The sequence below is a fragment of the Aphelocoma coerulescens genome, chromosome 4, assembly GCF_041296385.1.
Source record: "Aphelocoma coerulescens isolate FSJ_1873_10779 chromosome 4, UR_Acoe_1.0, whole genome shotgun sequence".
Classification (NCBI taxonomy): Eukaryota; Metazoa; Chordata; class Aves; order Passeriformes; family Corvidae; genus Aphelocoma; species Aphelocoma coerulescens.
In genome coordinates, this window is record NC_091017.1 from 40,402,807 (window position 1) to 40,417,731 (window position 14,925).

A 14,925-nucleotide genomic window follows, 5' to 3' on the forward strand; every position below is an offset into this window, starting at 1 on the left:
AGAGATATATATTTACACTTACACATATTCTTGCATACATATGTGTGTATGACCATTGTAAAAAATATCAATTACCTCATTAAGTTTTTACTGTTGCATTTTCCCAGTTAAACATTACTAATAAATCACCCTGAAGGAGTTGGTCCCTGTGTTCCATAATTAATTTTCTTCTTTACCTCTGCCATAGAATTCTGCTTTCCTGGATTTTATAGTTACACATATCAAGTGAGTTTCCAATGCTGTTACACATTACTTTAAGAGCATGGGCATATCTTTGGCAAAAAAAAAAGGGGGGGGAAAAAAAAAAAGGAAAAAGATATCTAGAACCACTTAGCCGTTTGTTGCTTTGCCATTATCCAGAATATCCATGTACATCTAATTTTTCCAAACATTTAGATTAATCCTTTGCCCCATGACAGCATTGCAACCACCCAAAATCAGACTACCTGTCACCCACCATGCTTAGAACTGCATGACTCAGTTGTAAACGAACAAACAAACAAAAAGGCTACTTTTAAGTAACTTTGTAAGTCATATTCTATTGCTCAGATGCACCTGATACTGCAAGATCAGAACATGCTGATGATGTCAACAGTCTCCCTTTTGGCAGTTTGTTGGCATTGTTTTCTGGCATTTTTTTCACCCAGTGGCAAGAAATCTGTAAAGTATTGCCTTAAGGACAACCTTAGAGATTCCATCCTGTTAAGGAATCAATGTCAATTTTCCTTCAGCTGACTGCCCTAAATTTGAGACCCATATTTCCTCTTGCTTATCCTTTATCAGTGCCATAAATAAACCACACATATAACATTCAAACCTTTCAACCTGATGAAATACAGTTTCCTTATATTACCTTTCTCATACAGCATGTTATCAGATTCTGATATATACTGTCCCATGATTTCACAATTTTTGGTCATTTATTTTAAAGTCTAATTCTTATCAGTTACTTCCCTCTGTAGCTTCATGAGCAGTTAAAAGCTAAAGCTAGTGCTTTTCTAGATTATTTCCTGCATCTTTCAATATCCTATCAAATAGTTTACTCAGAATGGTCTCCAGAAGCACTGGGTGTTCTTTCACATATAAAAAACACATGAATAATAAAAAAATACATTCAGGATATTTCAGAGAAATTTTCTCCATTGAAACTACAATTAGCGTTTATTAGCGCTGGTAGAAAGTTGAAAGATGCAGGAGAAATATCTTTTCTTCCTCTTAATTGCTTGGATAGAGGAACTTAGCTCATAGGACCAGTGTTATATGGTAAGGTGAGTAAACAGATCTTGTTCAGTACCCGCGACGATAGGCATAAATATATGACTTGTATTTAAAGATTATCATTCCATGTACTCCTTTCATTTTGCAACCAAATCATCAATGCTAAAAAACTAACAAAACCACTAAAATATATAGTTCCCCTAAGAAATACAGGCACTCCTAGAATTTTAACTTTTCCATAGCAGAGTTTTACTAGAAAATATTTTCTACACAAGGCAACCCTAACTTAAGAACTTGATTTTGTCAGTCAACATTTTAAATTAACAGTGGACAGGATAGCAAGAGGAAAGGTAGTCTGAGAAGAGAACTGCTGCTAGAAGAACTGTGCAAAACCATGTCTGAGTGAAGGACACAAAGTGTGAAGGAAATTTAGGCTGATATCTCAGAACTAAGGAAAAAGGGGGAGAGGGATAAATTATTCATCATTTTACAAAACTATCATTATGAACATATGGCAAATGCTGTAAGTCAACACAATCACATGCAATACATTTGACTCAGTAACAGAAAGGAAAATATGGCAAAGCCTGAAGATGCTGAATAATAATCTGGATAATTCATTCATTGACTTCTCATTTATTATTATTAAAAAAAAAAAAAAAATCTGTAGCAGCACCAACTTTTAAGTTCTCCACAATTCAGTTCACTGAGGTTGATGAGACATTCTATGATCTGGCCAAGCTTTGATTATTACTGTTGTACTAGTTCCAAACTGGTTTTGAGAATGCCAAAATTCAAAGAAAACATTATATGAGCTTACCTGTGAATTCAAAACTATATTTTGCTTAAAACATTGGGCAATTACAAGACCAGTTCTATGTCATATACACTGCAACTCTTCCCACCTTGCTGCAGATGACTTGCTGACAGCTTGTGGTAACATGCACAATACACATATTAGTTCTTCCATCATTAAAGTCTCTAAGTCTTTCAAAAGAAGATGATGAAATCACACTTTTTTCATACTTAATTTATCAAACTAGCAAATATACTTAATATTACTACAGTTTGTTCCATATTTTGCAGAATTTTTTTAAGAATATACATTTATTTGTTCATTTGAACTAGTGTACCTTTCAGTGCATTTAGTCAAAATGGATTTTAGAAGCTGAGAGAAACTTCTGGCAAAATAAAAAAGGGCAAAACAAAACAAAAAACCTCAAAACAGCCATCATTTGAGATCAGTTGTTAAATAATTCTTGGCAATTCTGAACAACAAATTTAGATTAGAAATATGAAAAATATTTTTATATTAAACCAGATATCATAAGATATAGCCTTCATTCTTTTGTAACACTCCATAAATATTGGAGCGTGCATTTTCAGTCTCCTCCAAGAAACAAATATATGCTTCCATAATTGTACAGATAAGAAAACCAAGTTAGATATGGTTTACAAACAAGACTATCTCATCAGGAGTTTTGTGACAGAATGTGAAGAACTTAAAATTGCTGAATTATAGCTGCTTAACTGTAAAACGATTCATCTGTCTGCTTGTGTTCTGAAGAGCCATTCTAAATGCTGCATTTGACTGTATGTTTCTGTATGCCAGAACGTACTAAATAAATTCTATCAGGTTTCCATAGATGAAAGAGATTGAGATGAAACAGCTTCTCACACACAATCTGGTCTCTTTGATTACATTTACAGGCCCTCCAGTCATTCCACTACCCCACCAGTCTTTTACTATGGCTTTCAAGCTGTGACAATTTAGATAAGTGAAACATTAAACAGCTCATTAGAAGTCCACTTCTGCACCATAGGAATTGATGGCAGCATTGCCATAGACTTCAATGGGAGCTGGATTACAGTTTGAAACACATCACATATGCATTCATCAGAAACATTTGAAATTCAGAGACTTTCAAAACTTCTTCAAATCAGTTATACTGAACCAATCTTACTACAAATCAGGAGGCGGTGGCAGGCCAGTTTTTAGAGTACTACAAAAAGCTATTGAAATGAAGCTTTAATTGTTCTGCCATTTTCATCCAAATCTCTTGCTATGACTTCTGAGACAAGAAATCATCAGGAAGTGAAAGGCTGTTTCCAACAAATTTAACATAATAGAATAAAAAGAGCAGGGACAAAAAACTTTAAAAATTTTCTTCCAAGACAGGCAAAATATTTATCTGCCAGAAACTGATCTAGTATGAAGAAGCTACCAGGATGCACAAAATACAAGGTTCCAGCTTATAAGAAATCACACAAGCAAGCAACTTTGGTGATTTAGTGTAAAAGATAGTAGTCCATTGTAGTCATAATGAGACATATTCCAAGTGGGTGTGCATTTCCTTCTCTCTTACACGAGACCAAAGAGGCAGGGCCTAACCAGCTTCATAAATTCTGTATTCTTCAGACTGTTTGTGTTGTCCCAGAAACAAGAAAATGCTAGTAAGTCTTCCTGTGATAAAGAATTAAATACCAGTAATACTGAATATCTATAAAATTATTCCATTATGAGGTTACCTTCTATCTTGATTCACCATCCATGACAAACATAAGCATATCAATCTATCTGCTCAGCATCATGGTTTGTCAGTAGAGAAGGAAAATCCAAAGATTTAGCAATCGTCCCACAACTCTTGATTACATAATTTTTAGTATTCAATACCAATGAAAATACCTTGGAAAAGATATTAATAAAATACCATACCAGTGTAATGGCAATATAGCTTATTTCCTCAGCATTCCCATAGGACATGAAGCAGTGTGGGTATGATACAAGGCAGCTGACAATTCTTCAGTAACCCAGGTAAAAGGGAAAGTTGATGGCTCTCTTCTTTGAAAATTCTGTCCTGAAGAGAAAGGAGAAAGGTACTCAAGAAGTTCCCCACAGATAGTTATAGAAACAAGGTTTAGAGGTAGATATCTAATATTTTTTCCTAAAAATGCAGCAGTGAAGACATGGACATTATTAACTTGTGCATTTTTTTCCACATGGAGAAGTTTGTGATTTAAATGCCTTCACTCTGTTGCTACAGATTTTTGTTACATCAAGAGAAGTGTCAGTGGTAGGAGAGGCTACAGTTTTCTATATGGCTCTCCTACCCTTTAATACTGTAATTTAGTCATCTTTTCTTCAAAACTACTTTTTGCACATCCTAGAGGGTATTTCAAAGGTCAGGAATTAGTATTTCAGAACTACATATTTCCTATCTTTTTTGATTGTTCATTTTTTTTCTACCCACTGAGCTTTTTTGCTTTTCCAGGTAAGATATTCTAGAGGGTCATTTTCTCCATTCAGCAGAATGTCTCCATTTAACACTCCCCTGGTGATATCTAGAGCTCAGGTACCATATTATCTTACAGGTACAATTCTTCCTAGATGTCAAAAAAGGAGCTACCTCAAAATAACGTGCCTGGAGTGCTGAAAATTGCAGCCATGCTTGAACACCAGTTTGAGGAGTAGTACAATATTTTTAAGAAAGTGCCTGTCAGCTGAGGTCTGAATACCATTTTTTACACTACTTTGGAATATTCTCATTTAGAGAATGAAGATGAAGACACCACCCTCCTCAATAGTAACATAGTGTCAAAAATAACTTACCTTTCATTCACAGGTTTAAAAATGGAAACTAAACACTCAGATGCAACATTTTCTAGGAAAAAATCATAATCATGCTTTACATTCCTATGATATTTCAGATACATCAGGGCATTGAAATGCTCAGAAACACCTTGGTGTAATATTATGCCTCTCTAGTGACTAGCCAGTATTTCAAGCTTACGGGGTTTCATGCTGTGACATAGTCAAGGGCCAGACCTAGTCTTGTGGAGAGCGGAAGGTGATTAACTAAACATGCAAAAGAACTGGTGTCACTGCTTTTAAGTTCTTCTATAAAAATTGTCTCTTTACACTGGACAAAATAAGAAAATGTACTTTTAAAAAGTAAAAGGCCAATAGACAAGCAGTTTGTACTAGTAAATCCATAGAATTATTAAGGAGGAAAAGACCTCTAAGCAATGAGTAAAACAAGTAACCTAACACTGCTAAGTCCAACACTAAACCATATCCCTAGGCACCCCATCTACACCTTTTTTGAACTTCCAGAGTGTGAGACTGAGCCAGTTCCCTGTAAAGCCTGTTCTGATACTTGATTATCCTTTCAGTGCAGAAAATTTTCCTAACATCCAATCTAAACCTCCTCTAGGACAACTTGAGCCCTTTTCCTCTTGCCCTTTCCCTTCTTACCTAGAAGTGACCAACTTCCACCTGGCTACACCCTCCTTTCAGGTAGTTGTAGAGAGTGATAAGGTCTCCCCTGAGCCTCCTTTTCCCCAGGCTAAACACCCCCATCTACCTTAGCAGCTCCTCATAACACTTGTTCTCCAGACCCTATGTAATCTTTGTTGCCCTTCTCTGGACATGAAATGGGAGACTTTTAAAAACTCTGACCTCTACTTACAGGTACCCTCAAAAAAGAGCACGGGGCCAACCCTATCCTAAAACCACTCATGGAGGTTAATCCATGTGCTAAATTCACTCTAGGATCTCAATATTGAAGCCATCATGCCTCTAGTCCTTTACCTCTAGTCACATAGGTTAAATAATGCAAAATGTTAACTCCTAAGATGCAGTCTGGGAATAACCCAATTTCTTCAACAATATTTAAAACTTCAAACATGATACTGCAGGCAGCATAAAATTCACTGTAGCTCTGAAATTTGGCCTTCTGACTGAGTTTAAAGAAATTCAGCAGAATGTCCTCACTGATCTGAGGCACACTAAGAAGTCCTGCTACAATCTATGAAATTGATGTCTATCAGCTTTATTTTCCAGAGACTGAAAATCTTGTGTAATAATTCCCAGGACACTAAAAGGTGCAAATGTAATTGTTTTCATTAGGTTTGTCAGAATAGATTTGCATTAACTCACACTTCTCTTTGTTACTGCAAACTGTGAAAGCAGGCTCTGTGAGCACTCAGGGGTCTTCATATCAGTCATTTTCCCTGAATGAACTTTGTCTTGTCCAGAAGTGCCAACCTGCAGCCCTGTACCTTCTGCATTCTTCTTGCAGGCTTCTTTTATATCCTTTCACCCCACTGCTGTTTTTTCATCGCTGTTGCTTTCTGTCATTGTCTGTCTTTATGTGAATGTGATCACTGCTACTTTAATGCTTAGACTTTTGCCTTAGTCAGTGTAAAATATGATACAATAGATAGACAGATTCTAAGTAAACCAAAACCACTCTTCCAGAAAGGGGCTTTATACATCTGTTTTATTCACAACAGCTCTTCTACCTGCCAAGCAGTTTGTTACTATATATGAGAAAGGCCTTAATTCCAGACACCTTTCATTGTGCCCTAACACTACCACCCTGCATAGGTAAGGAACTTATTTGTTACTTTTTAAGAGGAGGTAGTGGTGCGTGGCAAGACTGTGTCATTGCCAAATATCAAACAAAAGCCCCTGTAAAGCTCAGAAAAAAATAGGAAAAGTTTGTGATAAATGAATTGGCATCATATTCAATAGTTTATTTTCAACCCTATTCAAGGAAACTGACCTGAATTCCTGAGAAATTTGAGGAAGAGATGTATGGAAGTTCCTTCCATATCTGCCAACTTCTATATAAGCTTTTATATTAAGTGAGCTGGAATCACTTCATTTAAACAACAATTTAACAGCTTAGACAAGGGCACCAGGAAAGCAAGCAGTGGAAAAATTAGTTTCAAGAGAAAGAACATGACATATGGACTTTTTTTCATTTGACCCAGAACTGTAAGGAAATGGCTAATATTAGAGTCCCTTGTGAGACATTGTCGTCTTGTGGTTCAAATAAAACAGAATATTACCTTTTTTAGTGTTTTCTAAAGTATCTGATATGTATTTGAAGGCTTAATTTAATTTTTTTGGGTTTCAGAAATATGCAGACATAAGACTCAAGTATTATTTTAAAGTATTGTCAAGCAATTTGGCTGATCTTGTAAAAGATCAATATTTTAGAGCCCGGAGTTTTACCAGCTACATCTCAGCCCCAGGGCCTGAGCACATACCCTGACCACAGGCCAGGTGCATGCCAGGATAAGAGATGAACATGGAAACTTAAGTTTCCAACAGCAGAAAATCCAGACGTGAAAGAGCATCAAGTTTCTGTGCATCTCCCTGCAGTCCTCCCTTTCCAGCTTTACCAGGGAACAAGGACTGAGCATTACTTTGCCAACTGTACCTGTCCTTGTGTGTAGACACAGCCATTTTCCTCAAACTGTCTAAAGCAAAGTCAGAGGTACCAACACTGGCACAAGCTACATTTAGAACAGTTCAAAACTGAATCACAAACTGATGAAACATAAGTTGATGAATGACTACTATGTAGCACAGGCTTAAGCTTCTGCTTCAATTTTAGACAAAATTTCCAAAATTAGTATCATTAGAGGATGAACATTTTGGAAAAACTGCAGAAGACATCTGGCCTTGAAAAGCTGAATATGTTTTGCTTATATAGTTTAAAGCCTCATTTTTAAATTAACTTAGATCAACCAACACTTTCAGTAAAGCAAGTGCCACAGCATCGTATTTCTTATAGCTGCTCAGGCAGCATACTTCATTGGAAGGATGAAAGTATATTGCTAGGCATTACACCTCCTGAAACAAATCCCTTTTGGTCAGTACAAATGCCAAATCATAGCAACAGACAAAAAAAAGAAAAAAAAAGAAGTTTAGATTTACGTTTATGTGTGTGCACTAGAGACAAAAAAAAAAAAAAAAAAAAAAAGACTGAATCGGTTTAGAGGAAAGCATTATGCTACATTCAAATGTCAATTTACCACTTTTCAAGAATAAAGATTTCCTGGGCATCATTTTCAAATAATCTCTAAACACTTGAAAATTTTGCACAGTCTTGGTTGTATTTGAAGTACTCTATGTATTAAAACTGCAGTTAACTCTTAAGTATGTACGTGACAGAAGAACAAAACATTTATTTAATGTTCAATCTGAATGTTTATCAAATTTTCTCAACACAACTCTGAGGCTGACTGAGCTGTTACAGTCATTCTAAGGTGATACAAGTTCACTAATTTGCTCTGGTGACAATGGAAGCTGATGCAGGCGCCTTGGGGTAGAAAAGATGAGGCATTGTTGCAGGAATGCCATATTGCTCTTCTGGAATCATCACATAACATCAAGCACAGGAAGACAAAACAATTTTTAAAAAGTTTTGATTTCCCCCCCACGATAATACATGATAATTAGTCTTTTTTGGCTATGTCTAATAGAGCATATGCCATTTGGCATACTGCTGTAAATGGCAATGAGCAATGTCTATAGAGATTTATTCTTCCCAAAGTCTACAAAATACACTCAGAGCTTGACAGATAAGATGATGACGATAATAAACCATTTATCAAATTGAAATGCAGTCACCTCTGGGGTAAGCTGTGATATTAATATTTTGTCCTGTGAATGTTCATTGTACCCCTTAGAGAGGAGCATTATCTGCTTGGACTGCAGCTACAAAATCACTTCAAGACCCTTTCCAACAGCTGGAAGAATTTCTTCTGATTTATGGGGGCTAAAAAAAAAGGTATTCATGCTTCTCTAAATGTGAGGGTCTGCATTGGAGATAATACAGATTTTCAGCATAGCTGGATACTACACCAGGTATGTAGCTTTGTGTCTGTAAGATAAGGTCCTATCACTCAATTACAGTGCTAACACTGAGAAAGCTGCTGACCGGTCTCAGCAGATCTCATGAAAGCTTTTTTAACCTTGCTAGATGCATTCCTAAATTTAATTGTCTCCTCTTCAAAATGAGATAATGATCTCTTGCCCTACAGACTCTACCCAGGTTTTCCTTGTCTGCCTTTTTTTTTTTTAATAAATTCATGCCTGTTGCATGCAGTTATTTTACCTTCTTGTGAGGTTCTGTAGGGAAATGGGGAAAAAAAGTTTTGTTGCTCAATTTCTTAATATTAAGAAATAAATTCTTCTATGAGTACACAGCATAAAGCATTACTTCAAGCATATTAATTAACTAAAAGAAATATATCTCACCACATAGAAGGCCTAATAGCCAAGGGGATTTACATTATAAATATATATTAAAAAAAGAGTAAACCTTCATAATAGTTCTTTTTTCTTAACAAAAATAAAGTTCATATTTTTGAAGCATTGATAAAAGCGATATGTCATGTCCTCCTTATTTACTCTATTTATTAAGAAATTGGAATTTTGCTACCACATGTTGAAAAAAATTAAAATATTTAAAAAAATTAAAAATTAAAAAAACATAGAGTTGTAAAAACAAAAATGGTTCATTAATTCCTGAAAATCCAAATTTTAAACCAAGGAAACTAGTGTAACCAATCACTGTTTCTTCTAAATAATATTTCAGCAGGAAGAAACATTAATTCTATTGACATTCCTCTAGTTTAGAAACAGAAATTTGAAATAATCCAATAATATTTAAGTCTAGAGTTTTCTCTGATAGAAGACCTCAATGCAGTAGAGCACATCAGCTAGCAACATTTCACTGAACCATTTGTGCACTTTGCTCATTGTAACTCATGACCACTCACCCCTACACTGACACTCAAACACCAGCCAACAAATTATGTGGAGGAGAACGTCACCACTTTCTCCCAGTAGACATCACTTGTCACATCCCAAGAGCTCCATTAATAAGTCAAGTTTTAAAATAACTCAACAACAAGGTTGAGAATTAGACAGACTTTTTTTATCGCCTTAGTACTTTCAGATAGTTTGTTGAAAAGCAGAATTACTGGGAAAAGTGCAATGGAACCATGTAACAGATCTGCCTCCCAGGAGCAATCAGCGTCAGTGCTAAATGCTGTCCAGAATGGCTAAAATGCCACACTCCTTCCCATAAAGGGCACAAGTCTGCGCTTCCTTTTCTCCCACTAACAAAATCTTGCTGAGTTACTATGAGTTATGCTTTTGTTAAGCACAAAACACTAATATTTTGCCTATTTCAATGTTTTCTATATATTGCAATTTTCCACAAACTAATATGCCAATACAAGCAAGATACACTACACCTACTGACACATCCCTGCATATCAAATAACAAGTGAAATAAAAAACTCAACTCATCTCTCTCCTCAGATGTGCTATTCATTGCTTGAAACTATGTAATTGCCAAGTTAAAGTCCAGATTTTATCTGGGTCAGATTCACTTGATCTAAAAATAACACTTTGTTCCCTGAAAGAATTCCAACTAGTGCAGGCATTCCCTTAAGCCCATAAAATAAAAATAATATCAGCACCAGAGATACTAAAATATGAAGATAGAAATGGAACACTGAAAGGATTTGCGTTGTTTGAATTTGGATTATAAATTCTACAAATGTAATTCCAACTGCTTACTTTACAATATTACTCTCCTTAGAAACAGAGTCAGCTTTCATTCAGCTTTAGTGGGAACATTAATGCTGTAATTTCTTACCACTTTTCAGCTTTGAAGGATGACAGAAATGAAATACAGAGGCAATTATTTTAGTTTCTACTGGAATACCAGTTTTCTTTTATGTGCACTTTAAAAATTCCAGTCTGATATATCTAGAAATTTCTTTTCAACTCTTTTTATATTGGCAGTGCTAACCACACACTACTTGGTGATTGCTTTTTTTAGTGCAATCCTTATTTTTTACCTAGTCTACTGAAAGAGCTGCCTACAAAAGTCTGTTTGCTTCTCCTCCATACAAGCTCCAAATTTCCCATTTTGTTCCATTCTCTTCTTGTCCATTCCAACATTAAGAGTCACTCAATGACAAGGGGAAGAGATTTTAGGTGGTGAGAGCATGTCTCAGACACTTGGAGCATGGATGCCCTTCCTCTCCACCAGCATCTTCTCTTCCCTGGCATGAATTCCCTCCTACTTCTCCATTTGTGAAAGGGTAAAACAGATGGGCAATACTACTAAGGAGACTGTAAAATGTGGATTTAGTAACCAGAAAGTGCTCAGATGACCCAGCCAGTTAGATCCAACCAGTCAGAACTCATCTATACCATAATACCTCGCCCAAGGACTGTATGTTCCACTTCTCCCTGAAGTGTTGCCTGCAAAGGTCCAGGCATCTACCACAATCTTCTGTCACAGCATTTTTCCTCTTTTATATCATGTAATTTACACAGGTGATAGGTGATAAAATGCCAGTTGTGGAGGAAGGCAGACTGGAAACAAGTTCTATTTTTATGAAATAAATAAATGTCTAGGGCTTCCAACCTTTTAATGTTAAATCATTATCTGAACCAACAGCATTTCATCAAAGCAGAAGAAAAGTTGGATTTGTGTGGATGGGAACAAAAAGAAAATAAAATTACACAGTCCACTCATACTGTTGCCTACCAGTGCTGTGTTCATATAAATAACCATGACTGTCAAATATTTTTCCTGCTTTAGGCTTCTTCTGGCAAGCCACAATAACAATAGCTGCTCAAACCAGAAAGAAAAAAAAAGGCACATCTAGACATATCAATAATATGGTGTAATCCAGGATTACAGGATTGTACATGAAACAGTTAAGGCATTAATTCAATACAAAAATAAAACCACTCTGTTAAAAAAATTAAAAAACATAATTTTATTTTTTTATTTTGGAAGCCTTTTGGAAGTTCCTTTGCACAGCAGCTGAATGGATCCTAGATTTGAGTTTGTCTTCCTATCTCTTGCAAGGCAACAATAATTTCCAGCCTATGCAATCTTTCTTTGATGTAATGAGAACGGAAGTATACATAGGGTCTTTGCCATATGAGAAAAGAAGTCAGCTACAAACTCAACAAAAGCTTTTCTACACTTAGTTCCTATTTCTCTGGGTAAGATGCTACTTTTTCCCTACTGGTAAGGAGCTGCACTTCAACATGATGAAACAAGCATCCTTGATAAAGGTCATTCTTTGTATACTGTCTGTCATTTCCTTGCTAAATTTCCCCAGTGTTTTAATCTTATCACACTAGGTAGGAAGTAACTCAGTGACTCATACTGCACACACCCCAAGAAGGAAGATAAATATTCAATGGTCTGCTATGTCAACACCTTTTACACCAAAAAATGAACCATTCTCCTGTTCCATTTCCTCATGTTTTTTTGCTTTCCATAATTTACTTCTCAGGTTATTCATTATCAGCTTTACTTGGTGTTCTTTTGATGTCTTACCACAGTTTGTTCTTTAGCTTCTCATTAGCTGCTTTTTAAAACACAGGCAACATCCACTAGAAACCATCACCATCCCAACTGCCTTCCCATCTTCTTGCTAAAGATATTTCCATTTTAATAGCATCTTGACAAAGTGATAAATACTAGCTGAAGGTTAGATGTGTTTGTACATAACCAAGTTGGGGAGGAGAGGAATAAAAGTGTCTGCTCAGTCACCAAGGATCTGCTGGAAAAACACCGCCCTTCCTAAAGGAACTTAACTGAAACACATATTATCTATGCACATGCCAAACACAGAAATTAAAAAGACTAAACCAGTAAAGCACAAAATCTAGGGGTCGTTTTTCTGAACGAAAATGCTCACACTATTGCTTTTAGTATCAAAGCTGATCAAAGTGAAAAGCCAAACTGGAACAAGAAAGCACAACCTTCCCTGCCCTGACCTGAGGTGATTACAGAGATGCCAATGCTTTGCTTTAGCTAGATGGAAGCCCCTCTGCTCTGCTCTCATGTGACTCCACCTGGAGTGCTGCAGCCAGTTCTGGGGTCCTCAGCACAGGAAAGACACCAATCTGTTGCACTGAGTCCAGAGGAGGCCACCAAGTTGATTAAAGAGATGGAGCACCTCTCCTATGAGGAAAGGCTGAGAGAACTGGGATTGTTCAGCCTGGAGAAGAGAAGGCTTTGTGGTGACCTAATTGAGGCCTTCCAGTACCTAAAGGGCACCTAAAAAAAGACTGCAGAGGGACTTTTCACAAGGGCATATTGTAATAGGACAAGGGAGAATGGCTTCAAACTGAAAGAGGGCAGGTTTAGATTAGATATTAGGAAGAAGTTCTTTACTGTGAGGGTGGATGGGTTTAGGTTAGATAGTAGGAAGAAATTCTTTACTTTGAGCGTGGTGAGGCACTGGAACAGATTGCCCAGAGCACATGCCCAATCCCTGGAAGTGTTGAAGACCAAGTTGGACAGAGGTCTGAGCAACCTGGTTTAGTGAAAGGCGTCCCTGTCCATGCCGGGGGAGTTGGAACTAAATGACATTTAAGGTCCCTTCCAACCTGAGCCATTCTATGACTATGAATATGCACTGCCTTCCTCATTGCTCCTCTAGTGACTACTGCCCAGTCTAAAATGCTGGGAATAGAATCTCCAATACCCACTGTGTCATTTATTTAACAAGGTATTGTGTTGTCTTACATGAGTTAAGAAATTGGCAGGGGTGGGGGGGTTAAAGAGGGGAAAGAGGTGTGGATAAAAGGGGATTAAGCGTTTGTTTGGCTTTTTCTGGTTTTTTCCCCTTTCCCTATTATGGGACAAATTTATAATTTAAGTTTCATTTGTCAAATTTGCTGCAACCTATTTCCACACTAGCTGTACTATGCTAGCTCTTTTATTTTGGAGCAGTTGAGATCGAATTATACCCTGAAGGTATTTTTCTGTATCTTCTACAAAGCTTTTCTTATTACTGTGGCAGCACCAAAAGGCACAATTTCATTATGCCAACACCTTGGAAAAAAATAGGAGACAATCCTGTCTGCCCAGTGAACTTATTCCCTAGAAAGACAAAAGCACAAAGAACAGTATGGCCTCTGCTTGGAAAAAAAAGCCCATTTGTATCCAGCAATTGATGCAAGATGCTTAGTTCAGGGACATTTTTAGATAGGGTAGGAGTTACCTGAAAGACGGCAAGGAAAGGAACAGCAAAGGAGATGATCAGCAGTTCATTTGGTACAAAGAGTGTGGATCAGCAGATTGGTAAGACTGGAAACTGTAGAAAGAAAGCTCAAGGTATTTTGCCATGGTTCATAAACAGAAGAACAGAGTGGGAAAAACCAGTTTTGTGAGAAGCTTTTGATGTCATACGCAATTTCCCACTGCTCAGTTGAAGGTACAGTAATAAATAACAGCTGTAGCTGGATATGATATCTCTCTCTTCCAAATACATGGAAAGCAGGGAGAATAAAGCAGGAAAAATCAGATGCTGCTTTGGCTTTGCATATGATATTGGCCTTTTTCAGAGGCAAGTATCAGCATAGCTGAATCTCTGAGTTTTACTTTCCTATCTCATGAAAAAAGTAGCTCAGAAGACATATCTCCCCAATATCTCATTTTCTTGTTTTTCTTTCTTTTTTTCTCCACCTTTACTAAAGCAAGAAATAGCATAAGGCAGGGAGCTGTGCTGTGCCTAAGATTCCTCAAAAACTAAATTTGACAAGAGAGCTTGTTTGAAAAGATAAGCTGGAAGATTTACACCAGATAAGAGAATATGAAACCTTCTAGTAGAAAACCAATCTGACATGTAAAAAATTAAATAGGTTAAAAAGTAGTTTGTCATTGTCTGGCAATGAAGTTCCACTATGTCTTCAAAGGGTGAAATGAAACCACCATGGGATATTTGACTTTGAATATATTTCTTTCTGTCACTGAGCTTTAAAATCATGTTCAGAAGTAAAAGGAAAGTTATGATTTTCCTTACAGAAAGAGACAATCTTGTTTCAATAACTTTTTGAATATTTGAAATCCGAGCTTG

The 14,925-nt window shown here is 36.6% G+C and overlaps 1 protein-coding gene across 9 annotated transcripts in view; it reads right to left on the minus strand.

Moving 5' to 3' along the window:
• The window catches only part of SPOCK3 (SPARC (osteonectin), cwcv and kazal like domains proteoglycan 3), a 409,610-nt gene that overhangs the window by 371,925 nt on the left and 22,760 nt on the right, over nt 1-14,925 (minus strand). For 8 of the 9 annotated variants that reach the window (XM_069013676.1, XM_069013675.1, XM_069013673.1 and 5 more), the window contains one exon: nt 3,935-4,076. The gene's annotated coding sequence lies outside the window, so the exon portion shown is untranslated. The remainder of the gene's footprint in view (nt 1-3,934; nt 4,077-14,925) is intronic. The other variant, XM_069013677.1, reaches the window with a different exon arrangement.